The sequence below is a fragment of the Canis lupus genome, chromosome 33 (genome assembly GCF_011100685.1).
Source record: "Canis lupus familiaris isolate Mischka breed German Shepherd chromosome 33, alternate assembly UU_Cfam_GSD_1.0, whole genome shotgun sequence".
In the NCBI taxonomy this organism is placed as follows: Eukaryota; Metazoa; Chordata; class Mammalia; order Carnivora; family Canidae; genus Canis; species Canis lupus.
In genome coordinates this window covers 4,926,372-4,951,743 of record NC_049254.1, presented here as the reverse complement: position 1 = coordinate 4,951,743, position 25,372 = coordinate 4,926,372, and the positions used below count along the sequence as shown (strand labels likewise).

Here is a 25,372-nt window from a genome sequence, read left to right as displayed (position 1 = left end):
TATCTCAAGACCCTGGAATTCACAACCTGAGCCAAAGGTAGATGCTGAGCCACCCAGGCATCCCCAAGACGATATTATTAAATCGTCCTAATTATCTTTTAAGAGAAAGTGAGCAGGGGACGGGCAGGGAAGAGAAGGAATCCTAAGTAGGCTCCACCCAGTACAGAGCAATCTCACAACTCTGAGATCATGACCTGAGCTGAAATCAAGAGCCAGACACTTAACCGACTGAGCCCCTGACATGCCCCAACAGTCATATTGTTTTAAAAAGAAAAACCTCTGGGTGAGAAATTGAGGCAAACTGAAGAAGTTTTTCTAATGAAGAACTACCTGCCTCTGCCCACATACACAGACAAAAACCTAATAGAAGAAATTCCTTCTTTGAAAATGACATATCAATAATTTAATTTTGCCTGAAAATTTTCATAAAGGCATCATCCCTATAATATGAATATTTTGAGATGTGGCTCCTTCAAATTATTTCCATCTGGTTTTATTTTTGCAGATATCCAATCTGATCTATGTGTAGATAAAGAATATCTAGATTCAGTTAAAGACAGTTTAGGATTGCAAACTTAAATACATGCACACATGTGTATCAAATACATTATGAATAAAATATACTCATAATACTCCCTGTGGAAGATGCTCAAACATTTTCATTGAGGTGTGGGATCAGAGAATTTTGTAGAATGCTTGTTTAAACAATAAAACAGTGAGAAAAATGCTAAAGCATTCATGAAGTAAAACAATTACCTCCCTGAGCTTGAACATTTAGGCCAGGGCCTTGATTTCACCTGGCCCAAGGCAGTGATCCTGGAATCCAAGCTGCACCTTATACAGTGGTTCTCAACCTGGGATACCCATTAGGGAATAGGTATTAAAGGTCCAGGCAAACACACAGAACACACAGAAAATGGGAAATCCGTGTTTTCTACTCCTAAAATGAGTTCTCCCTCAATGTGAAATGCAAGGGTGATCTAATCTGATATAAAAAGAGCACAAAAAGTCCTAAATATATAGTGCTTTATGTATATTGTGCATGTGTGGTATGATTATTATTTGAAATCAAGTACCAAAGTAATCTAAACTTGTAATCAGATCCTAAATTGATATACTTTATACTATTAGTATAAAAGTGAATATTTTTTCAAAAAATTCTAATCTTAATCTTTTTATATTTGAGCTTTTAAAATAAATATAAAAAACATATCAGAGTAAAGCAGAAGATATATATAACATAAATTAATTAATATTCATAGAATGGAGTTGGGATTCAAACATGTTTACTGAGAGGGGCGTGACAATTTCAGGGAGCTAAGAGTTGAGTATGAATGCATTCAGAGCAGTCGAGATCCTTTCTTCAGCCTTAAGAATCCAGTATTCAGTTCTGGAACTGGCACACAGCAGCTACTCCGTGACTCGTGGCTTAGATTAATGATGGTACCTCTGAGCTATAGTGTGAATAACTTCAGAGTTAGTGATAACATAGTCTGTTAAAGCAAATGCTACGTCAAGGGCTGTTTTTCCTGAGGAATGCGCACTTCAGAACCTTCAAAGATTCTCTACTCTTTCTCTATTTATATATATGTCCGTCTATCTATCTATCTATCTATCTATCTATCTATCTATCTATCTATCTATCATCATCTATCATCTATCAATTTCACTTATCCTTTGTCAGTGTGTTTCCTTTCACCCCTTGTGCATCTCACGTTTTCTCTCCTGTGTGCCTCTCTTCTATTTCTGTTACCATGATTTATAGATTACACATTTCTCTCCTCCACTGAGAGAAGTAAAAGAAAACCATAGGCCTCTTGCTTGTTTGAACACATGCTTCCTAATTTTCTCAGACTCTGAGTTACATCACCACTGAAGGAAGACCAGTAGCAGTAAAAAGAGTCCTTTTCATGCAAGGCATTAAACGAATGCATTTTTATTCCACAGAAACCTTTATTTAGATCTCTTTATTTAATAACATGCAGTCTAGGAAAAAAACTAAGCTGTTATGTCTAATTTAGCAGAGAAAAGATTCCTGCCTTATTTTGATGAATGAGGTGGGCTGGCTGGGACCCCAACCTACCCTGCTCTAACTTGATCAGACGCAGCACAGAGTAGGGTTTCAATAAAGGCAATATGAATATGTGGATTGAAAACATGATCAAATGAAAAGCGACAGATTGCTCCTTAGGCAATTATCTTGTTAGGATCTAAGGAAGTATTCAGGTTGCTCAGTTGCTTCCTAGGTCAACAGTAACCTTCTAATGACTAGATGAGAGCTAATTTTCAATTAGGCTTAACATGTGAAGGAGAACCATTTACATTAATAAATAACTCATTCATAGACTTATTCATTTGTTTGGTAAACATTTATTGAAGCACCTATTTTTTTTTAACTTGGCACTATAACACACACTTCTAGTACAAAAAGAGGAAATCAATTTTTGATAGGACACTATTATTTTCAGGAAATGATTCTTTTATTTTTTTCCCACAGGAAGTGATTCTAACTAAGCTAAGCCAAACTTATAATTACAGAATTTTTTCCATTTCCTAAATTATTATAAATGGAAATATGCCTACAATTATATTAGTATTTTCCTGTTTAGCTAACTACACAGCTAATCTCCATGAAGATATTTCAGCACCAAATACAATTAAAGATCATGCAACCATTACTGCTTTGTTTTTTACTTTTTTTAATCCTTCAGGTCACTGCAATATGAATTTTATAGATTTCTCATCTTGTTGTTGTTCAATAGGTCACTATAAAAGTATTGAAGCAAAAAAGGGCAGCTTCATGGCTAGATTTTTATGAGTTATTTCTGCAGTGCTTTTAAAAAGAAAATTTCAGCTTTCCTGAGTTATTTTTAAACTTATAGGATATGTATGATAAAATTATTGGTTGCTGCAATTTTTTAAAAACTACTGCATTAACTAAGAGAATTAAGATATTTTGAAGCCGCTCAAAATAAGACATTTATTAAAAATACATTTTAATTTGTACTTAAAATAGACATTCTTTGACTTTTTAAAAAGAAATATTTTAAACATCTGAATTTGTAAAATGATAATCTTGCACTAGAACTTCTCTAAATTTCCTTTAAGTTCTAAAAGTCTATTTATATAATTTTTATTCCATTTGTTATATTGAATTAAGCCTGTGTTTCTACCACATATGGATTATGTTCAGTGGTCTTACCTATGTATGTGGTGGGACGTGGAGTCTTAATTACCAAAAAAGTGTTCTGACTAAATCTGCAATATGCCAATACATCCATCAGTTTTAATAGTGAAAATGCCTAGGATTGAGACCAGAATTTTGATCCTACCATTCATTCATCCATCATGGGTAAGTTTTCTAGTTTCTCTGCTATTCGATTTCTTCATTTGAAAAATGTAGCCGATAATAAACATATTGCTTTTATTGGTTTACTGAAGACCATACGGGAAGTGCCTATTAGTGGCTAACAGCAAATGTTCAATAAATAGGGGATAAATATTATCTTCCTTAATTCCCTAAACTTGACCTACCATTACATGTCTCCATCCTCCATGATATCTCCCATCTCTTGGAAGGCCCTTCTGCACCCCTGGTCCCTGTCAAAACATGCCTGACATACCCACGGAGAACTCACTGGTCTTTCCTCTGTGCTTCTATATAATCTTAGCTACTAGAATAAAGGTACAACACCATCGTAGGTACAGTATTTATTTGTTTACAATTTTGCAATACCAAATGCAAATGTCCTTAGGGCCCCTCAGGCACTATCAATTAATTATTATATCAAATTGATGAGAAAGACATTGAGTCAAAGGATAAAAACTGGCTAAGGGCAACAAATTCAGGTGTTTTAAAGAACACTTGTAGGGGCACCTGGGTGGCTCAATCTGCCTTTGGCTCAGAGTAGGGATCAAGTCCTGCATGGGACTCCCCACAGGGAGCCTGCTTCTCCCTCTCCCTATGTCTCTGTCTCTCTCTCTGAGTTTCTCATGGATAAATAAAGAAAATCTTAAAAAAAAAAAAAAAGGAACACTTGTGGAAATCAAATAAAATACAGCTCTTAGCTGACTTCAGCCTGTGGGCTGCCATCAAGTGACTTCCGGTTTATGTGCTTGTCTCCTTTATTAGGATTTGATCTCTTAAGAACAGGGACAAGTCATGCATGTCTTATTCTCCTCTATATGTCCAATCCCAGAGCTTGTACATAGTAGGAGCTCAATGTAATATTTATTGAGTTGAATTAAGATCATATTTATATGAATAGCTCAAAGGCAGTTTGACATTATCTGGACATATAATAGACTGAATTTTCTTGATGTCAGAGATTTGAAAACCATGTACACTCTAATAGTATAAGTATCCCCCAAACTGTGTATTATTATTAAAGTTCAATGAGATTTATGACTTTCCACTTTTAATACTTATGAAGAGCCAATAGTTAGGAACCAGGGACAAGTAAAATTCTAAAAAATATATAAAATTAAAAAAAAATTAATTCTAGAGTTCTTTTATCTAGGAAATGGTGAAGGGGTGACCTGAACTTGAAAGGTATGCCTTCCTGACTGAGTCACTGTACAGGGCCTTGGTTGGCAGACTGCTTCTCAGGCTTTTCTTTCTGGGGTCAGACTTTGAAATTATATGTTTTTTTAAAAAAATGCTTTTACACCTCAGGTGCCAAGGTGTAAGCTAAGAAGCTGTTAAGCAGCAGTTATCAATGCATATGAGAGCTAGATCTATTTAGCTTCACAACCAAAGTGTGTTATGTATTTAATATTTATGAACTATGGGTGTATCTGTCACATTATTAAAGGGAAGTTTGTATCTTTAGTATAGTTGGTAAAGAGGTCATGAGGCAGGCTGCCTTTGCCTCCTTTGTGATTTTCCATGGTGGCCTTCAGTTGGGACTAGCCGTCGGTTGCTAGCATACATCCTGCTGTCGGGTATATCACGTTGTTGTCTCTCATGCACCAAGTATGAAAGAGAATGTTCTGGATTTAGTTTCACATCCAGATTTTGATGCGAACATCATTGGTAATCTTTAATCTATAAACAAATGTATCAAAATATACCAAACATATCTTACTTAAGGTTGAGATATTTAAATTCCTTTCAAAGATTTTTTTTTTTTTTTTTTTTTTTAGCTTTTTAAGGTTAGGATGGTACTGATTCAGAAGAAGGCAAACCAAGAAACAGACTTTTAAGTATAGAAAACAAAATTATGGTTAGCACAGGGAAGTGCATGGGGGGACGGGTAAAATAGGTGATGGATTAAGAAGGGCACTGGGGTTGAGTACTGGGTATTGTAAGGACCTGGTGAATCACTACACTGTACACTTGAAATTAATATTACACTGTATGCTAACTAACTGGAATCTAGAGAAAAAGTTTAAGAAAAAAAAGAATGGTACTTATTTGGCATCTATATGGTATGGATTAGATGGCAGGACTATTTAGTTTAGCAATTATAATTTTGAGAATTTGGTCTTGAAAATAATCAAGGAACACAGTAAGTCTTGAAAATAATTGAGAGTAGCCAATAGAGAACAAAACTAATCAAGACCCTAACGACTTTACATCAATTCTGATACCATAAATGTATGATTGGCATAGCACTGTGATGATAGTTGTCATGGCAAAGATGTGTCCACCTTCCCAGGTAGCCACTTTGTGCTTGAGGTAAATGGGTGGGATTTCCTTCCTTGTCCCCACATGCATAGTGTAAACACTGAGGTGGACACCTTCCTGAGTCCTTCTTGTTCAGATCATGTTACTCCTCATTAAAAAGTTTACAACCTCACCACTGCTGAATACAAACCCAAGGAATAAATGTGGATTCGGAGGTACATGGGCCTGGTTGCACTGCCTCTAGTCCAGGCCATGACTCGCTTCCTGTTCTATCATGGACTCATGATGCTGCAGTACCAGACTCAGGAGGAAACCAGTGTCTTGGCCAAGAAACTCTACCTTGTCAGTCCTATGAAGTCATGTGTCTTCTCAAATATAGACATTCTAATGGGAGTTTGTATATTAAATAACAAATGATTTCATTTGTTTGGTGTATAGAACAGACCAAGCTCAAGATACAAGGAAAATTGAGAAATTCTATAGTCAACAAATGCGACTTATGGCAGCCAAGGGATCCCACAATGTTGCCTTGGAAATAGAATGATTGGAAAAGACTGTTTGTCATATGCTTAGGCAGTAAATATCTTTTGAATCTGAGAAAGTATTGGGACAAAATATTTTATGTAACTAAGTAGGCTATTCAGAAGCTTATGATAGATCATTCTTCTTATTATTTTTTTTTTGTATTTTGTTTTCTAATGTTTACTGTAGAGAGCCAGGAATGTAAATGCTTTCAGTTAAAAAGCATTTATTTAGTCTTGGATATCAAACAGGAAATCATCTATCATCTATCCTGGAAACTTTTTGTACATTATCTGATGTTGGGCAAAATATATAAATATTCTCTGGTAATTTTGTATCAGTAATTTGAAAATGAGATATCAATTCTTCCTTAAGTTTGGTTATTTTGTCTTTATTTTTTTATTTTAAAAATATTTTATTTATTTATTCATGAGAGACCCAGAGAGAGAGAGAGGCAGAGAACAGGCAGAGGGAGAAGCAGGCCCCATGCAGGGAGCCCGATGTGGGACTCAATCCCGGGTCTCTAGGATCACACTCTGGGCCGAAGGTAGCACTAAACCACTGAGCCACCCAAGCTGCCCGGTTATTTTGTCTTTAAAAGAAAATTAAATGAACCATTTTGATGGTTTGATCTATTTCTTTGAAAGCATAAAATTTGTGCTGATGATGACTAACAGATATAAAAATACAATAATAACTGGAATTGATTGCACGGCAGTATACCTATCTATGTAGCATAGTGTCCATTATTTCTTAAAGTAATTGTAAAAACAAAAATGCTTTACCTTAAGTTTTCCAAATTTATTTATTTATTTTTAATTTTAAGGTTTTTTTAATAAAATAATTTTTATTGGTGTTCAATTTACCAACATACAGAATAACACCCAGTGCTCATCCCGTCAAGTGTCCCCCCTCAGTGCCCATCACCCACTCACCCCCACACCCCGCCCTCCTCCCCTTCCACCACTCCTAGTTCGTTTCCCAGAGTTAGGAGACTTTATGTTCTGTCTCCCTTTCTGATAGTTTTTTTTTTTTAAGATTTTATTTATTTATTTATGAGAGACACACAGAGAAGCAGAAACATAGGCAGAGGGAGAAGCAGGCTCCATGGAGGGACCTTGATGTGGGACTCCATCTCAGGACCCTGGGATCATGCCCTGAGCCAAAGGCAGACGCTTAACCACTGAGCCATCCAGGCGACCCAATTTTCCAAATTTAAACTATATTTTTAAATATAAAAGATTCATACTATCACTAGCTTGTTGAGAAAGGACTTACTTGAATCTAGTTTTCCATGTTCAAAATAACTGCAGTTATTTTAAAAGCATGATGATCACTAATGGATTGAAACCACATTAGAGAAATATTTGCCACATAGTTCCCATTTATATTTTCAAAGGGCTAAGGGGTTTTTGAACTGTTAAATCTATGCATAGCTCTATGACAGCCCTGGCCACTTCTCTCTTAACCAAAGAGATAAGCATGATTATTGTAACTGTCATGCTTTCTATTAAACTGAAAGTATATTATTCGATATCTATCTTATATTTGGAACCTGATTTTTACTGTTCACATGTTGATGACATTAAAATATTTTTTGTTAAAAAAATCGTTACAAAAATTCTTGACTTTTTACTACAAATGCAGTAGAATTTTCATTGTTATTTAAATGCATTGCTCACTCCTTCCAGCACCAAGTCAGAATGCCCCCATCTTGGCCTCAGCATTCTAAAGGTCCAGCTTAAGTGCCACCCCTTTTAATAGGCATTCTGTTTTCTCATGGCTGGAATAACCTTGCACTCATCTGTGCTCCCTCAGGAGGAGGGCTATACAGCTGCCATGGAAAGAACATAGGTACTCGAGTCAGTGGGACTCAGTCTCAAGAGTTTGATGTGCCTCTAATGCAACTCATTTCAAATCCCTGAGCATCATTTCCCATTTCCCATTTTGGTAATGTGTGGGAAACAGTCTGTTATGAGGACAATTATACAAGATGGTGTTTTTATTTTAATTTTTAAAAAAGATTTATTTATTTGAGAGAGAGAGAGAGAGAGAGAGAGAGCATGGGGAGGGGCAGAGGGAAAAAAGAGGGAGGGAAAATCCTCAGCAGACTCCCCCTGAGTTCAGAGCCTGACACAGGGCAGGGCTCCATCCCAGGACCCTGATATCATGATCTGAGCTGAAACCCAAAGTTGGAGGCTTAACTGACTAAGCTCCCCAGGCACCCCTACAATATGGTGCTTTTAAAAATGTCTGGCACCAAGCATTCACTCCCATAAGGCCTCCCTACCTAATATTCTTGACTCCTTTCCCTCTTTGGTTATATACTATGGCATTTTTCCTTGTAGTACAATTTTTTCTGTGGTGACATTGCTTACAATGAGCTCCTCAAAGAGCTTCTCATTTTTGTATTTCCAACAGAACTCGGCCTGGTTGCTGTGTAGAGGGGCCAATTGTGAAGGTAGTTTAAACACACGAAGTATGAAGCATAAGCATGTCTCCTTGACACATGACAATGCTAAGGATGGTTTTTAACAGCAACTTCTAAGGCTGGAAGGACAAAATCCATGCAAGTGGCTTAACGAGTTAGTCAAAATGAGTCATAAAAATGTCATGACCTGTAAAGCCATTCTCTCTGGCTCAGATGTTCTTTACTCTCAGACAGACAGATGGATAATGACACAGCCAGCCAGCCACACGGCCTCTATACATTACCCTCTACTTCATTTATTTTGGGTTTTCTATATGTTTCTATATGCCCTCTCATTACTGTGTTTAAGGGACAAAGAGAGAAAATCTCAAGAGCAGAACAATCTTGACTGTTCAAGTACAAGAGAACAGTATGACATAGAACTAGAGATGATATTCTCTGAAGGAGACAGTGACTCACCATTTGTTCTTTGCAGGCTGAATTCTCCTGGCTATGAGCCAGCAAATTTGACCACAGCCTGAAGCAAACTAATAACAGTGTGTTGGGTATCTATCTCTAAACATGATTGTTAGTGTGAAATGGGCTTGAAAAGAGGCCTTGTTCAGTTTCATGTATCTCTTAATTTTTATTGAGGCTATTCCTTTTTTTTTTTTTTTTTTTTTTTGAGATTCTATTTATTTATTCATGAGAGACACAGATTGGGGCAGAGGCATAGGCCAAGGGCAGGCTCCCTGCGGGAAGCCCGATATGAGACTCCATGCCAGGACCCTGGGATCACTCCCTGAGCCAAAGGCAGGCGCTCAACCACTGAGCCACCTAGGTGCCCTGAGGCTACTCCTATTTTTTAATGGGATGCCTCTGGGAATGATATTAACTTCCAGATCTGATCTAACACTCACTGCTGATAATATGGGAGAAAAAGAGAAGCCAGCTCAAAGAAGCCTGATTTTATCATTCTTAAGTCACATGAACTGGGCATGTTCCTACTGCTTAAAATCATTAGCTCCACTGACAACCCTCCCCAGCCCCTTGCTGGGCCGCCATTTCACTACTGCTTACCATTAGGCTATCCTTGGCAGGCTATCGAGCTGAGTTCAAACTAAGGGTCCAGGTACATCCTTTTCTATGAGGATTGCTGAAGGAGATTCATGGATTGAATAGAGAGAAAAATGAGAAAGAGAGAGCTAGCAGGTGTTGTTCACTGTTGAAAACACCCCTATTAATGTATTTTTCAGAGCCAATTCCAAAGCAATTTCAGACTCTTGTATTATTAGATTACTGGGTTCACTTAACATACATGCTTTTTATTACATTTTAAGTATTGGCTTGGATGTAAATTTGGGTAGTTTGCTAAGATATTCTAGTGGTGGTGCGTGATTATAGCTTCTCGGACATAGTGACAGTGTGAGAGGAATGGCAATTTCTGACATGATGTATCTGGAGAGGAAAACATTTGGAAGCAGTTTGAGTGCATTTTATTTCTGCATGGACTCTTTGGGCACCCAGCCACTTTCAAAGCATTATTTAACAAATTATTGCACCACAAAAAGTAATTTATGCTCTGGGTATTAGTTTTCAAAAGAGGAACCAATAAATGTCTGGCATTACTATCTAAGAGAAGTACTGGATTGAGTTAAAATTAAAAAGACATTTATATTTGTAAATGAAACAATAAAAACTTCCTGCTTTCAAAGTATTACACTCGATTTTATTGCTATTTAGATAGACTCATTTTGTGTACATGTTGTGTTAATAGTTAAAGAAAAAGATGCTTGTTTATTGATACTTTTAGGGGCCAAATAATTATACGGTGGTGAATTTATCACCAGATTTTACAGTTTCAGAGTTTAGGGAACAATGATGCGCTTTTGTTTATGTCTGATTTATTTTTAAAAAATCCAAACAAAACGGCTCTCATTTACCCTTTAAATACTGGCACATGTGCTCCTAAATGGAGCCAAACATTGTGTGCGCTTATCGTCTGAGCTGTGGGTAAATATTGTGTCATCTGAATCCCCCTTTCGCGTCAATAAGGTCGGGCCAGTGCAGAAGTGGGGTGATGAAACCACTCCCTGGAAGAATGCTGCTCACCCATGTGAGGGAAATTCAGTACGCTGGCAGAGGTAATTTCCTAAATGGCACCCTGGTGCCCTCAAAGACTTAATTCACTTCAGCTGAATGAGCAGCTGGATCAAACTCAATCATCAAGAGTTACCCATTCATACTCAAAGGCATATAGATCTCAAATTGAATGCTCTTTAATTGGGTGCATATCACTTTAGGGTAATCTGGGTACAGGGTTGGGAAAATATAAATGAGTGCAGCCTCATTAGAAAGCTCCATTTAAACTTGCTCTTCACATCACATTTTCACAACACCGAATGGCAGTGACCTAAGAAGATGGAGTCCTTTCAGGAAAGGAAAAAGCAAGTGACAGTATCATTCCTTAACTGTAATCACAAACTCTTAGTTTGGAGAGAGTCCCAGAAAGTTCGTACTTAAGTATAGATTTAGGTATAATCCAGCAAAACTGTATTTATAGAAAAGAAGTGCTGGCAGAGATAAATAATGGAGAGTGGAATAGGCTTGTCAAGAAATAAACAAGGAAGAGGAGATAGATTTCTGGGTAAATGACAGATAGAGATCAAAGAAAAATGGCTGCATAAGGATAAAGTTGTATGCCTGCGTCTGTTTGTGGTGTTTATAAAGTACTGATTTGCCAAACTTTAATCACAATCTCATATAGGCAACAAATGTGAGACTTTTTCAAATATCAGTCTTGAATGAGGCCAAAAAAACTTCATTTTCCTGAGATTTTTTTTCTTTATATGTGTATCACAAAAAAAAACAAAAACAATAAAACATAAGAATAATCTCCATTACATGAAGACATCCCAAGTGAACCAACTTTTCAAAACTAAATCAGCCCCTTACCTCATATGCTGGGCATTCCACAAAAGGAACTACCTGGGTTCATTCTTGATGTTGGAGGAGGATCCTCCATCTCCAGTCATGATCTGACCTCATGCTGGCAAAGACCGGCAGTGGCCCATAAATATCTCTTTCCTTCATTTTCCTACTTTCAGAACCCCTGGGTCTTTGATAACCATGAAGCCCTCCTATTAGCCATAGATTGCTTACCTCTGGATGTTGCTTGTGTATGAGAGAATAATTTCTATTCTATTCCGGGATTTTCCATTAACCTCAACATTATCTAACCTTAAACTGATTTTTATTTTGCCTCTCTTCACATGCCTGGTCCCTGAATTACTGCATTAATATCCTATGATTAGTTTATCTCATACTTTGAAATAGTCTTCATATTTATCATTTAGGCTTTTCAAGACTATCCTCATACCTCTCCACCATTAGATAACTTCCATGAGGCCAATGTCATGTGATCTTTTCATTATACCTCTAGTACTTAAAAACTGATAAATGATTGAATGAATCTTTCTTCTATTTTCTACCATTTTTAGATATAACCCTTTTACTTTTTACAAGAATGACTTCTGATTAATAAATGTAAACATCCCGTGGGTCACTTCTAATTTCAATGTCACAGTTTTGGACATGAATACGTGTCTATTTTTATCTTTCAACAGTGAAACAAAGTGTATAGATTAGATAAAGGTGGTATGGTTTGAATTTAGAAAAACAAATAGTCTGGTGGAATAGAATTCTTTTTCTACTTAACTTCTGTTAACCTTGGGATCAACCTGAGGGCAAGAAATATTGCTGACCTCAAGAAACCAAGCTTGTCAAGATTTATATGTCAGTGTATACTCAGGCCATTCTGACAGAAGACAGTCCCCAAAGTTTGTGCTTCCACCTGAATGTCAGCTGGTCAGGCTGGCTGCTGAGCAGAATGGAGGCCACGTGGGATGGGTACAGCTCTAGCGGATGAGATCACTACACTTCTCCTCCCAACGTTACTAAACATATCACAGGTAGATGTGGCTGCTCCTTGGATCACTCAAGGGAAACATTCCCTCAACAACTTTTGTGGACTCTGGAAATTTCATGAAGCTTTAGAGGAATCAAGTATATTTTGACAGAAGTTATTTGCCATTGACACCCTCTAGAGAAGGTGGGTACTTTTTCTTGGAAAAAAAAAAAAGGTTTCACAGAAAGTCTCTTTTGAGATAGCCTTCCTATGCAAACTGCCCCCCAATTCCTCAGGATGGCAAGAATCTAAGTATCTTATTTATTTATTTGTTTATTCATGAGAGACACACAGAAAGAGGCAGAGACACAGGCAGAGGGAGAAGCAGACTCCCTGCGGGGAGCCCTATGTGGGACTCCATCCCTGAACTCTGGGATCACATCCTGAGCCAAAGGCAGGCGCTCAACTGCTGAGCCACCCAGGCATCCCTAACTATCATATTTATTATAATTAATGCCCCAAACACACACACACACATACACACACACACAAACACACTCCTCTGTCTCTTCACTTAGTGAATGGACTTGACCATTCAGCTAATTGCTAAATTGGAAATTTGCAGGTCATTTAGACCTTTCTCACATTTCTCTTCTGACCCTCAGGGCATGCCCAATGGATTTCATGTAGAAAATATTTTTCTCGGTCATCACATTTTTGCATCTTCACTGCAACTGTACAGCTTATTTAAGTCCACCATTTCTTTTACTGTGTATTATTGCCATCACTTTTTTAATTGACTTCCCTATCTCCAGGTTAGCTTCCCTCTAATCCTTCTTATATCAGCTGGCGGGAAGATATTACTAAAATGCAAGTGTGTTTATGTGATTTCCCGGCATAAACCTTTTAAAAGCTCCCCACAGCTTTGAGAATAATGCTTACAATTTAAATTACACTGTAATGCACAAAGATATTCTTATTAAAATTTAAGCAATTCAGAACAGTGAAAATTCCCTTTTATCATTTATCTAATCATTTTGATGTGTGCCCTCTCACGTGTTTTTGTATGCTATGCATGTTTATATACATACATATACAGATATGCTTTTTTATGTTTAAACTTGATTACATGCTTTGGAGACCGTGCATGACACCGATCTACCTTCTCCTTTTTAATGGCATCATAATATTCACGAGCACAAACCCAGTAATTCATCTAACCATCTTCTTCCAGGTGAATATTTAGGTTATTGTGTGTATATCTAGAATAGTTACATAATTGTGGAGTTTCTGAGCTGAACAATATGTTAATTTAAAAATATGATAAATACTTTCAGATAGTCCACCAGAAGTCTCTGTCAATTTACAGTCCTATGAATACTGTATGATAAGTAGGTTCTCATTTTCCTACACCCCTCCCAGCACTGGTATTATCCATCTTTTTAATTTTTGCTAATTAAGTACAAAAGATTTAATTTAGGTTTTAATTTTCCTATTTTGGGTAATAGTGAGACTGAATGTATTTTCTTAATTTTATTGATCATATTTGTTTTTATGAAAATTACCTATTCATATTTTTGCTCCATTTTATTTAATGGGGTCTTTTAAAAAATGATTTGTAGGAATTCATCATCAGTTTCCATATTAATCATTTGTTTAATAAATATTGCAATTTTTCTCCTTATCAGTTACTTTTCAACTTGTCAATATCTCTGGCCACATCTCCCAAAATTGCTTTAATCTAATAATCCTTTGTTCCCACAATAAGAAAATGCTTGTTAGGTTTGTAAACCTATTAACCTGTTTCACACTTCTATAGCTCCTTCCTACATGCTTTTTCTTCTAATAATATATATTTTCTTGATCTTTCTAACCAAGTTAATTCTTACTCATTCTTTGAGACTCTGCTTAAGTGTTACTTCATCTAAGAAAGTTTCCTTTATTCTCATTCTTCTTTAGATGAACATAATGTGCTGAGCCTGAACCTCTTCACTCATTCATTACCTATTATTGCACTCAAGTATTAATCCTCCACATCTCTGTCACTTCTACTAGACTTATATACTCTCTGGGAATACAGACTAAGCCTTATTTGTATTAGAATCCTATTAACTGCTCAATATATGTTTGTTGATTGAATGACTCTATAAATTCAGCCTTTAGGATTAATTATTAAAACCATTCTTCTATTTGATAATGCAACTTGGATTTCTCTGAGAAAAACCCACAGTTCTTCTCAGAGCGATTAAATAAATACTTTCTTCTAAGTTGTTTAAATAAAAAGAGGGTGAAAGTGAGTTGATGCAGACTACATGATAGCTTGATAAATAAAATAATTATGGCTGTCATTCAGGGAAAGTATCTTAGAATTGAAAAGAGCCTGTACACTGTGAAAATTCTTTTACTGCTTTATTTGCATTTCTGTGACCATGCTCTGTGTCAGTGTGTTTCATTGTTGGTCTTTCTGAACTAATATAAATCAATACAAAATATGCCTTCATGTAATTTCCACCTATTGGTCTTAACAGTTGTATGTAATGACACATACTATATCTGGGAAGACCTATTATTTTCCCTTCCATTTTCTCCCTACAGTTTTGATTGTAGGATAAACATACCTTGATTTATTAGACACCTATTTTAAAATCTCACAATCTTAGTTATCCTATTGTTGGAAAAATTATACTCTGTCAAGAATACCTTTAAAATGTGTTATCTGGAACTGATCACCGTATACCAGATACAGATTCTTAAAGGAGTCTTTCATTCCTTCAAATGGTCCTTTTCTTATATCAGTGGAACCTAACATGTAATTAGTTTTTTGGTAATAGCCATGCCACACTGCCATCTATTACTGAACTTGTGGCCAACAAAAATCCACTGGCATTTTTCAGTTGATCAGCATTAAAGCTCTACTCTATTTAATATAATCTGAAAGCACGTTGTTTTATATTTATTCCTTAAGTTCTTTGCTTGCTTTGGCCCTTGTCAGGCATGGTGAACTCCTTGTACACAAGTAAGAAGATTAAGAACCTCATCAACATTCTCTACCCTTTAAATGGCCCTAAAATTTCCAAACCATGTCATTGGGAGGCACAGTTATTCAATATAGACACAGTTATTACTAAAAAGCTGTGAGTTTGGAATTATTCTTTACTAAGAAACTCAGCTGTAGCCTTATACTTAATTCAGCAGTGTCCTATATTTGGGGGTGCAATATAATACATATGGATTTTGTTATGACAATGTGGGATGAAAGTAGAAGATTTAATCTAACCTAACTGAAAAGCATAAGCTTTGGAGCATTTTAGATGCTATGTTAGATACTTGAGTAGGGTACGGTGGGAAAAAAGAAGTCATGACAGACATGGATCATAGCCTGACTTTGCCACCTGCAAGCTGGGTGATATTGCAGAAGTTATTTAACATCCTTGAGTTAGGCTTTTTATGTGTGAAATGGGGAAAATAATAATAATTAGCTTTGTTTGTGAGGATTTGTAAAACTGTGTCTAGAAATGCATAGCACAGTATCCAGCACATAAAAGGCAAATAACAGGCAAATAAGAAGGAGACCCTATTAGGAAGGTTGGTCTCTCATGAGTCAGCTATTCAACAACACGAAGGATATCTGAAATTTAAAAAACAAAAAACAAAAACAAGTAAAACAACCACTGCCACCACCAACAAAAAAACAAAAACAAAAACAAACAAACAAAAAAACCAAACCCCCAAAACCTACACTTTCATACTGTCCTCAGATTTAAAATGTGGGAATCAGAAAGCTGACAACCATGTGGAGTATCATTTACTATGATTGTGTTTCCTGGCTAAGGTCTGATATTACGAGTGCCTTACAACCCAATAAGCATGTTAGAATATCAGTATAAAACACAAAACAGGAAAGAGGAGCAACTAAGGGATTAGTGTTTGAAGTCACATAGGCATTAATCAGAACCATATAGATTTTTGGTCCAAGAAAGCTTCCACTTCAAACAAATTGCCAAGATTAAAAAGATAGCTTGCATATATGGATAAAATGCTGACTAAAGGAAAAAGAGTAAAACTGGATTAAAATATCCTCATGGTTTTATGAACAGAAAGTGGCAGGAGAGGTATACTGAAAAGCTGCTGCTGTGTTATACCTTGCAATATCAGTTTGGAGTCTGGAGCTCTTTTGCAAGCAAGTTTCATTCATTGACCTTCTACATTTCACATTGACCTTGATGCTTATAAATGCTGCAGGGGTTGGCAATTAGTTTTTTTTTTTTTTTTTTTTTTTTTTTTTTTTTTGTGAACTGAGAATTCACTTCTTTTTAGGTTCTGAATGTTAGATCTCAATTAAAAGCTACTTAACAGCAAATTCATGGTGAGTCAGAGTAACAGAAAAATTGTGGTCTAAGGGGTGTCTGTTGTGTGTTGTGAAACAGAGAAAAGATTTTTGAGTTTCAAGGCAGACTTTCTTTTGGTCTTAGGGAAATACGATTTATGGCTTACATGTAATTTTTGTCCTTTGAAGGTTACATCATAATGAAATAATAAGAAAAAATGGCATTTGAGATGGTAATGCAGTAGCCAGGTCACCGAGAGAGTGACTTTTCCAAAAGTGCAAGAATTTAGCTTGCAACTCAGCTTTAGAATCTATCAATTAGCACTTATATTTTAGAGAAATTACCTGACATAAGGAATTATTTCAAAAGATGATATTTTAACTTTAGAACTTTTTTTGAAAAGGAGTGTTTCTATTTCTCTCTTGAATCTTCTTTTTGTCAACCCCTATAATCCCATTTCTACCATTTTACCTCTGGTCCTTCCTACTCTTAATTTTGACGACTGCAATAGGCTGCTAATTGGTCCCTCTGCTTCTACTCTTTCCCTATTAGGGTTTATTAAGGGCCCGGGCTGCCCTGGCAGCAATATTTTGTAACAACTGAGACAGTTGCCCCAGATGACAACTCCCTACCATGACATATGTGATATGTTTATATGTGATAACATAATCTGACCCAGGCTCTGCCTACTGTGTGCCAATTCCGTTCATCCCAGACTCTACCCTTGTATTTGGGCTTTCAGTTTCAAAATGTTTTTCTCTGACTCTATATGTGAACTATTTCAGTCTGACCTTTCTCTTGCTGACCCTTCTTTAGTTCTTAACAGAATCTCAAGATGACTTCTTTGCAGCCACATTCTGGCTTCTAGACTCTACAATTGCTTGTGGAAGGATATTATTTCTTTGCAGTCTGGCTGGAATTTAACCTCTAGCTTATTCTAGCAATTTTGTACACCATCCCCTTCAGGAAGACTTGGCATCTTTCTATTCTTCAAAACTTCCTAACCTTCAAAAAAACCTTCCTACTGTTAAAAACTTTCCATGGCACTTTGGGTAGGGTTAAAATATAATGGGTTAGCATTTAAGGCTTTCCAAATATGGTTTAATGCACCTTTTGGGTTTATATCCTGATTCCTCATCTAATACTTGAGGCATACTGAGGTGCTGCCCACTTCCAAAATACAGAAATGCTCTTGTCTTTGTGCCATTGCTTATGCTGCTCCCCCAACTAGAATTCCTGCCATACCATCTATTTGCTTGTTCGAATCCCGGACACCGTTTACTTCCCAATTCATGGCCCTTTTTCTTCATAGCTTTTTCCTGACCACTCATGGGTCTGACTCCTTCACATTTGTATTTGCATCACAAGTTTATTTTATTTTTTATCCTACTTATGTGGACTTCAACCGCAAAATTGCTGGTGGCAGCTGGATAAAATAAAAGCAGTGCAACCCAGTAATGGTGCCCATGCATGCTGCACACCAAAATAAGTTTTTTCATATAGAATTCAAGAGGGCTTAATTCAACAAAACCATGGTGACTTACATAACTCCCCTCTGGTTCTGCATCCCTATGCAGAGTAAAGCCATTAGGGAGTAACGCTGATCACAGCAAGCATTTGCTCAACATGCAACAGGAAAGAAAGAACTTTGTTATTTTAAATAAGTGGGTATAGTTTTACACGCATATTGGAAAGTACCAGTAGCTAGAGAGTTACTATTTATAATAATATATGTTCACTATCTTCAGTATATACTGATAGCCAGATTAGAATTCTTTCCAACTAAAACAAAAGTCTTGCTCTAGTCTTTTGTCACGAAGCGTATTTTTAACAATATGTGTAACATTTACTGTTATTACTTAATCTTCATAAGTACATTCTTAGTAATATAAATATTCAGTTATTTTCCTAATAATCCAATAAAGAAAGAACTATTACATCCTTTTGTTTTGTTTTTGTAGAGGAAAAAAGTGTAACTTGCTCAAAGTCACCTAAATGAGTAACAGAACAGGAATCTAAACAACTTGACAATGGGGTCTGTGCTTTTAACCATTTTCAACATATACAGAACCAAGCATTTATTTATGCTCAACTGAACTATTTCACCAGGGGGACTGCTCTTCAATATCGACTCTTAACATTTGTTCATTCATTACTTTATTTTTTTTCCTTTTTTGTTCATTAATTTGGCAGATATTTATTGAGCACTTATTATATGCCATATGTTGAGATGTATCAAGGAGAATCCCTGATTTATGAGGTGTTTGGAGAAACAAACGTACATAAAATAATAAGGGTAACACAGCATTTTAGATGTTATACTTGATACTTGAGTAGGGTACAGTGGGAAAAAAGAAGTCATGACTCTATATGAAGTAGGGAAGCCTTGGTTCGAACCTGAAAAGGAAAATGGTACTAAGAAGAGAAGAACATTCTGGGCAGACGGAGCTGCTCTAGGGAGCATGGTGTTCTCTGGGAGCTTTAAGTGGTTGAACAGAACTGAAGCAGGCACAGCAATTAGCGAAATGATCCTAGAGAGGAGGCAAGTGCCAGCTCAATGGGGGCCCTGAATATTCTGCTAAAAATTTTGAACTTTCTCCATTAAACTGTGGGGGAACTTGAAAAATTTTAAGCAGGGGACTAATTTTATCTGTTTTGCATTTTATAAAGATCACTTCTGCAGCACTGGGTAGAATGAGTTTCAGAGTGGCAAAAATTGGTGGCCAGGGATCCAAGTTATGTGACTCCTTTGAATTCAGAGAAGAGATGATGAGAGATTTAACCAAGTCAGTAATGGAGATAAACAAGGGGAGACAGACAGGAGTGAAGGTAGAAGCAAGGGAGTGTGGATCTGTAATAGATGTGAAGAGCAAGGGAAAGGGACAATCTCTGATGCCTCCTGGGTTTATGGTGAGGGAGAAGCCCATCCAAGGAAAGATCAGGACTCTGTGTTGGACATACTCAGAGTTATGTATTTGATATTCAGATGGAGAAGAGCAACGAGCCATTGCATATTTGAAGGTCCAGGGGGTGGTGCTGGCTATAACCGGATTTGGTAATGCATGAATGGTCAGTGATGGCTACAGTCAAAAGAAGGTCAGGGGTCAAATACTGGACTCAACAAACACTGAAGGGTAGAGGAAGAGAAGGACATGATAAAGGCAGGAAATAGATGAGGAGGAGGAGAGCTGGGAGAGAAGGGTATCAAGTAGGACAAGACAGGCTTTCTAGGAAGGAATACGTAAAAGTGGCAAGTGTCATAGAGATTTAATGAGATGACCAATACCAATAAAATGGTTGCTAAATATTTTTTAAATGTCAATAGACTTAAAATATATAATATTATCTTTCAAAAATATTAAAATAAAATACTTTCAAGTTTAACCAACCATGCCTGACTCCAATGTGGCTGCTTTAGTTTCCTACAAGATGAGATAAGGAGTACCGTGAGCTAGGTGGTTGAAAACAACAGGAGTTTATTCTCTCACAGTTCTGGAGCCTAGACGCCTGAAATCAGGTTGTTGGGACTACTGACGCCTCCTGAGAGCTCTTAGGAAGGATTCTTCTACGCCTCTATCTTAGCTTCTGGAGGCAGCTGTCAATGCTTGGTGTTCCTCGGCTGTAAATACATCAGTCCACTCTCTACTTCTACCTTCCTGTGGCTGTCTTCTCCCTATGTGTCTCCATGTCTTCACATGGCATTCTCCCTGTATGTCTTCCTCTACTCTTAAAGGACACCACTCCTATTAGATTAAGGGTCCACCTTACTCCAATATGACCTCATCTTGACTAATTTTACATTGTCATCCTTCTATTTCCCAATAAGGTCTCATTCTGTAGTCCTGGCAAAGAGGACATCTAACATGTCTGTTTGAGGGACACAATTCAATCCACAACAGTGGGTAGCATTATGCTGGATACTTTCACACATTATCATATTAAATCTTCACAGCACTCTCTGAAGAAAATATAATATTTTCTAGCCCCATTTTATCGACAACATTTAATAGACTACATTTCTTCTGTTGTATTCGGTGTGAATAATGTCCTTGGAAGCTGTGTGATATAGCAGGCCTGAATTTATTTTTGGCACATGAGCCTGTTTTTACCAAGTTTTTTTTTTTTTTCTTCATCAAATCATTCATTGAATTCCAATGATGAATTTATTTTTAACAATTTACATATGAAGAAAGTAAACTCAGGCTTGGCAACCTACTCAAGGTCATACAGTTAGATCTTTCTGCCTTCATTTCCAACGCTCTTTCCACAATACTACAATATTAAGGGTGCCAGATGTGATGTCACCTTAAGAATAAAAAATGAACCCAACTTCATATAGTAGACATCTGCTTTTGCTTGCCTGCAATCCATTTTCTTTGGGTCCTAGAAGAGCACATTGACTTTCCTTAAAAGTAATCTTTCTGTTCTCTCATTTCATGCAGCTTCTCCTTGGTAGTGGTGGGGTTTTAATCCACCCCTCCCCTCCTGTTGAGCTCCAGAGATGAGGCTATAGCCATGTTAGATCAGGGAAGCTCATTCCAGGACTTTGTTACAATGATTAGGTAATAAAGGCAACTTTTTATTGGAATTGTAGGGGACTAACTTTAAAATACAAGGGGCTGCCACATAACAACAGTTCACCCTGGGAGTGAAGTCATTTTAGAATAAGGCATAGACAAGAGATTGAGAGCAATTTGTGTTTTTATTCCTAGATCCAGCCATACCTGCAGCTAAATAATCCTAGTTTTCTAGTTAGAAGAGTCAACACAATCTCTTTGGATTAAGACAATGTGACTTGGATTTCTGTGACTTCTTACAAAAACTGCCTTGATTTTGCAAATAAACTTGAATAATCAAAATATAAAATTGACTTCAAGTCATCACTGTCCAATATAATCCTAAACTTAGTAATAACTAAGTATATGATTTTTATAAGAATCATTCCTTAAGACTCTCAGGTGTCTCGTTGGAATTGAGAGGGTCTGGCTAGATAGTTTTAACACTGAAATTGTTTCTAGTATTTACTTGACAAATTCTATAAAGGCTCTTTCTATCTTTATGATGTTTTCCAGTGACAAGAACTTGAAAATTAAAAAAAAATTAAGATTTTATTTATTTGTTCAGAGAGACACAGAGAGAGAGGCAGAAAGAGAAGCAGGCTCCCCATAGGGAGCCCGATGTGGGACTTGATCCTGGAATTCCGGGATCACGACCTGAACTGAAGGCAGATGCTCAGCCACTGAGCCACCCAGTCATCCTGAAAATTTAAAAATTTTAATAAACATGTAGGACTGTATATTTGTATTCATAATTTATAAATTCTTATATTTTATTACATTAATAACTAACACATTCAAGTTATATTCTGATATTTAGTTACCATCAGAGCTTATGTATTATGATTTAAAGAAGTCAATTATTTAGAAAGCAGAATTTGAAAACTTTCCTTCAGAATTTATAAATCACACACATAGCTATTTCATTATATATTTTCCTCTCTCTTGGAAAGCTGTAATACAATACAGGTTATAATAATCATCTGTAAGAATGATATTGTTAATATTTCTACAAATGCAGAATTACTTGATTTTTTTTCCTTACGCTAATTTTCCTTGGATACCTTTAATGAACTTTATAAATCATGGCATCTGATTAACATAGTGGACTTCAAGCAGTGTTCTTGACTGCTCAGATTATTCTTGATACTTATTCAATTGATTTATTTATGCACTAGTGAAACAAAATTATATCTTCAAAAAAAGTGAATTTTGGCAGGAGACTCCGGAGGCTCTTCTGGTCTTCATTACTGTCTACAAGCCACTTCTCTCTCAGTAGATGGCTTGACATTCATGGATATCACCTCATACTGATGCAAGTCACCTCTATCCTTCTCTTTCTACTCTCTTTTCTGACATTGCAAATGATATTTCCCCCCACCTCTAGGTGCTGCATATGCCAGGCATTTACATGGACCATGCCTAAGCTTCCATTCTTCTATGGCCTCTGATTATGCAACAACTGATCATAAAGGGTATAATAGCTGCTGACAACTTCTTTACATTTGACATTAGCTTCAGAGATCTTTCAACATTTAATAGTAATTCTGTATATTGATAAAATTCAACAAAATGTTACTGTTTTCTTCTTCCTTTTTTTTTCTTTTGCATAATCCATTAAGTATGAACTATTTACCTTTTGGGAAAAGAAAATGTTGGATGGCAATTTTTGTCATGACTTCTGTATCATGGTTTTTAATACTTAACATGAATTGCAATTTTCATCTATTGATTCTTTCTTTAAATGTCAACCGTGCATCATGCAGCAATATCCTGCACCTAGAGGTTCTGAGAAAATTTTAAAAATTTGCCTTTATTTTAGCTGAACTGGCTTCATGGCCCATTTTTGTGAATATGCTATTTTTAATGTTTGCTCTGTTTACTTAAGGCAAACAAAGTGTCCATAAAAAAATAACTGGACCATATAGTCAGCATTAAAAATGTATAATTCTGCCAATTTACATTTTACTGTGAAAAAATTTAACTATAATATTTTATACACAATCTAATAATTTATAACATAAATGTAATATATTTAATATAATATTTAATTCTATATTTAATACACTATTTAACATAATATAATATTTTATAAGGCCTACATAATAGAATTGTCAATATTATTATGAAGCATGACAAGCATAAAGTTAAAACTACAAATACTTCAAAATGGTATTAAATAACAACAAAAACAGTCTAGCAGTCCTTGTAACCCTCCTGCTCCTCACAGGTAACTTTTTTATACATTTCTGATAAAAGGCTTAGATATATTTTATCAAAGCCTTTTATTTTTTTATTTTTAATTTTTTAATATTTTATTTTTATTTATTCATGAGAGACCCAAGAGAGAGAGGCAGAGACACAAGCAGAGGGAGAAGCAGGCTCCCTGCAGGGAGCCCGATGTGGGACTTGATCCCGGACTCCAGGATCATGACCTGAGCTGAAGGCAGATGCTCAACCACCGAGACACCCAGATGCCCCTATCAAAGCCTTTTAAAGTTGAGGGTCCACTTCTGGGTTCTCTATTCTGTTCCATTGATCTATGTGTCTGTTTTTGTGCCAGGACCACACTGTCTTGATGACCACAGCTTTGTAGTACAATCTGAAATCTGGCATTGTGATGCCCCCAGCTATGGTTTTCTTTTTTAAAATTCCCCTGGCTATTCGGGGTCTTTTCTGATTCCACACAAATCTTAAAATAATTTGTTGTAACTCTCTGAAGAAAGTCCATGGTATTTTGATAAGGATTGCATTAAACGTGTAAATTGCCCTGGTAACATTGACATTTTCACAATATTAATTCTGCCAATCCATGAGCATGGAATATTTTTCCATCTCTTTGTGTCTTCCTCAATTTCTTTCAGAAGTGTTCTATAGTTTTGAGGGTATAGATCCTTTACATTTTGGTTAGGTTTATTCCTAGGTATCTGATGCTTTTGGGTGCAATTGTAAATGGGATTGACTCCTTAATTTCTCTTTCTTCAGTCTCATTGTTAGTGTATAGAAATGCCATTGATTTCTGGGCATTGATTTTGTATCCTGCCACACTGCCAAATTGCTGTATGAGTTCTAGCAATCTTGGGGTGGAGACTTTTGGGTTTTCTAGGTAGAGTATCATGTCATCGGCGAAGAGGGAGAGTTTGACTTCTTCTTTGCCAATTTGAATGCCTTTAATGTCTTTTTGTTGTCTGATTGCTGAGGCTAGGACTTCCAGTACTATGTTGAATAGCAGTGGTGAGAGTGGACATCCCTGTCTTGTTCCTGATCTTAGGGGAAAGGCTCCCAGTGCTTCCCCATTGAGAATGATATTTGCTGTGGGCTTTTCGTAGATGGCTTTTAAGATGTCGAGGAATGTTCCCTCTATCCCTACACTCAAGAGTTTTGATCAGAAATGGATACTGTAGTTTGTCAAATGCTTTCTCTGCATCTAATGAGAGGATCATATGGTTCTTGGTTTTTCTCTTGCTGATATGATGAATCACATTGATTGTTTTACGAGTGTTGAACCAGCCTTGTGTCCCGGGGATAAATCCTACTTGGTCATGGTGAATAATTTTCTTAATGTACTGTTGGATCCTATTGGCTAGTAATTGTTGAGAATTTTTGCATCCATGTTCATCAGGGATATTGGTCTGTAATTCTCCTTTTTGGTGGGGTCTTTGTCTGGTTTTGGAATTAAGGTGATGCTGGCCTCATGGAACGAATTTGGAAGTACTCCATCTCTTTCTATCTTTCCAAACAGCTTTAGTAGAATAGGTATGGTTTCTTCTTTAAACGTTTTATAGAATTCCCCTGGGAAGCCATCTGGCCCTGGACTCTTGTGTCTTGGGAGGTTTTTGATGACTGCTTCAATTTCCTCCCTGGTTATTGGCCTGTTCAGGTTTTCTATTTCTTCCTGTTTCAGTTTTGGTAGTTTGTGGCTTTCCAGGAATGCATCCATTTCTCCTAGATTGCCTAATTTATTGGCGTATAGGTGTTCATAATATGTTTTTAAAATCGTTTGTATTTCCTTGGTGTTGG

The 25,372-nt window shown here is 36.5% G+C and overlaps 1 protein-coding gene and 1 pseudogene across 20 annotated transcripts in view; one reads left to right on the top strand and one right to left on the bottom strand.

The window, feature by feature from the left end:
* EPHA6 (EPH receptor A6) overlaps positions 1–25,372 on the bottom strand; it is an 872,069-nt gene that overhangs the window by 155,822 nt on the left and 690,875 nt on the right. The gene's annotated exons all lie outside the window — the stretch shown is intronic.
* On the top strand, positions 5,915–6,173 carry LOC106558149 (annotated as a pseudogene).